The 2994-nt window shown below is 35.8% G+C and overlaps 1 protein-coding gene and 1 long non-coding RNA gene across 2 annotated transcripts in view; one reads left to right on the top strand and one right to left on the bottom strand.

The window, feature by feature from the left end:
• Positions 1-450, top strand: part of LOC107185008 — a 19589-nt gene extending 19139 nt beyond the window's left edge. The window contains exon 3 of the long non-coding RNA XR_001515920.1: positions 440-450. This is a non-coding gene — a long non-coding RNA (uncharacterized LOC107185008). The remainder of the gene's footprint in view (positions 1-439) is intronic.
• Positions 1-2994, bottom strand: part of NEGR1 (neuronal growth regulator 1) — an 854147-nt gene that overhangs the window by 614683 nt on the left and 236470 nt on the right. The window lies entirely within an intron of this gene.

The raw sequence follows: 2994 nt of genomic DNA, 5'->3' as shown, positions 1-2994 counted from the left end.
AAAAAAAAAGAAGGAAAAGGAAAAACAAATGGTGCTCCTAAAATGTCCAATTCTAATATGGCCTTTTTTATCTTTGTTTTTCTAATTAGTACAAAGCCATACTCTTTTTCTTTTTCCTCCTTCTGTTCAGGAAAGAAATGTGATGAAAATGATTAAAAATGAAATGTTTGCCTTATGTGCAGTATACAAATCTATATACCTGCCAGGCTCAACGAAAGCCTTGCAGTTTTTCCCCCCAGGATATTTATATTCCTTTCCGTCCTCCCCGCACCACACACACCTCCCCACCTATTCCTCACCTTCCCACTCACACCAGGGCGGGGGGGGGAGGGATTTATTCTCTGTGAGCAGAATTGTGCAGAACTCAATGGGAACTTGCCTTTGGCTATAATTCTGAGGGGGCACATGGGCAAAAACATAGGCATTTATTTGCTGATAGAAACCTGGGAGAGGACTGGGTGGATGGGAGTGGTTCTTTGATCAGAGGAGGTCATCATGACCATAGTTAGACTTCTAAAGATAATTTAAAATAGACACACAGGGCAACCATGCCAGTGTGTGCCCTAGCCTTCACCAGTATCTTCATTCGTGAGACTTCTTGTTCAATGAGGCCCTAGAAATAATATTTTGGTGCCATTAACAGTGGAGAATGAAAAGATGATGCCATAAGAAGGATTGTTTTAAGCTAAAGAAAAAAAAGTAACAGAAGGAAAACTAAGTATGTATTTAAAACCAATATTCCTTTCAAGTGCCTGTTTTTTTTAATTATCTAATGCAGTACCCTCTGCATGATTTTGGTCATGTCAATAAAGATCAATTTGGGCACCATGGGGGCTGATGAACACTCTGATGCTCTCCCCTGAAAGGGGGCTCTGAGAGAACATAAGAATTCAAAGGATATTACTGGGCTCAGCATGTCTGAGAAGTTCATTACCAGCAAGTGCCTGAGTCAGATGCAGTTGGTATTAGAATAATTCAGAAAATCAGTGGGTGAGCTGATATCTTGGGGAATGAGAAGTTTAGGGTTTGAAAGGACAATCTTTCAATGTTATGCAATACAGAGCATTCACATAGGAGTACTGACTTAGCAAATCAAACACTCTCAGGTACTAGGTGGAACACTTAGAGGGTTCACACATTTTTAAGGTTATGTTGCCAAATGCAACTATTTTCTAATACTCAGTGGGATCAATCACAACCAGAGACAGAGCAAAATGGTATAGAAATGCTAGAAATGAAGTGGGAATATAGGTAACTGGCATTAAATCCAGTTTTTGATTCGGGGGTTAGAAAATTCTTCTAGAACTGGTGATGCCTAAGTGGAATCTCAAACACTGAGTTGGAGTTAATCTGCCCATAAGAACAATATACACAAAAGCAGAGAAGCAAATAAAAAAAAATATGGTAAAGTGTGCAGGGACCTATCAACACCTAATTAGTGAGAGAGCAGACATTGATGAAGCGCATGCAGGCGTCTGGTGGGGATGGAGAGTGGGGCATGTGCAAGGCTGGAGAGCCTTGTGCTGTGTCCGAGTACTAGGAGTCACCCTGAAAGCAAAGGGGGGTCAGCTTTTTATTAAAGTGTGTCCCTGTGGTACAATGCCCGAGGTGTATTTATCTTCCAGACCCCAGGGGAAGACAGTACTTCAGATCCTAAGGTTTAAATTTCAAGTTATATATGTAACTCTTGACCCTTTTAAACAGCCTGTTTTTCTTGCAATCAACTGTATATGAAATGAATGAATTTTTTGGAGGAAAGATAGTACTCATCTCTCTTCTTTGTTTTTATAATTTTTTTTCTTTAAAAAGGAAACAGTTGAAATCTAACTAGAATCATGACAGTATGCCATCTCAAGCACTATCATGTAATATTTCTGCTAACATAAAGTAGCTATAAATAAATTGTCTCATTTATTAACAAAAGAACAATTATTAATGATGGAAGATATTGATTATTATACTCTGGCGATTATACTCATCTCTCTTCTTTGTTTTTATAATTTTTTTCTTTAAAAGGGAAACAGTTGAAATCTAACTAGAATCACAGTATATCATCTCAAGCACTATCACGTAATATTTGTATTTATCTTCCAGACCCCAGGGGAAGACAGCACTTCAGATCTTAAGGCTTAAATTTCAAGTTATATAGGTAACTTTTGACCCTTTTAAACAGCCTGTTTTTCTTTCAATCAACTGTATATGAAATGAATGAATTTTTTGGAGGAAAGATAGTACTCATCTCTCTTCTTTGTTTTTATAATTTTTTTCTTTAAAAAGGAAACAGTTGAAATCTAACTAGAATCACAGTATGCCATCTCAAGCACTATCATGTAATATTTCTGCTAACATAAAGTAGCTATAAATAAATTGTCTCATTTATTAACAAAAGAACAATTATTAACGATGGAAGATATTAATTGATTATTATACTCTGGTGATTACGAGCCCTTGCAAAATGGAAAGACTAATTTTGGTGCAGCTGAAAACTTTATTCCTAAAATTCTGGTTATCAGCCTGTCATGTTCACGAAAGAAATTTTTTAAACATTCGCTATTCTGACATTTGACATTTAGTATTTAAATTTTTTAATACAAGCAATTGAAAACCTAAGCAGTATGAATTTTACATGAATTATGATTAATAGGTAGATCTTTATCAAGATATCATTTAGGAAAGTGTGTGGGAAGAACCCTAGTCCTAAGAGATGCTCAGTGGGGGAAAAAAATATGGCTTCATAGCTAATTAAAGTTGGGAATTATAGAATTTTAAGAGATTCATAATGCACATTAGCATCTAAAAGCTCTACGAAATGCTGGGGGTAGGGGAGCTGTTCATCGTTTTTGTATGCAACATTTTCAAAATTTCTTTAACCATATTACTTCTTTAATTTTAAAGTGAAACTTATTAACATTATCATCATGATACTACAATTTATTGAATGCTTACTCTTTGTCAAGAATTTTGTACTACAAATGCCATTTAGTGGTTATTGTA

This window comes from Myotis davidii, unplaced genomic scaffold (genome assembly GCF_000327345.1).
Source record: "Myotis davidii unplaced genomic scaffold, ASM32734v1 scaffold128, whole genome shotgun sequence".
NCBI lineage: Eukaryota > Metazoa > Chordata > Mammalia > Chiroptera > Vespertilionidae > Myotis > Myotis davidii.
Note: the sequence above shows the minus strand (reverse complement) of the source record. Positions and strands in the feature narration are given on the sequence as shown.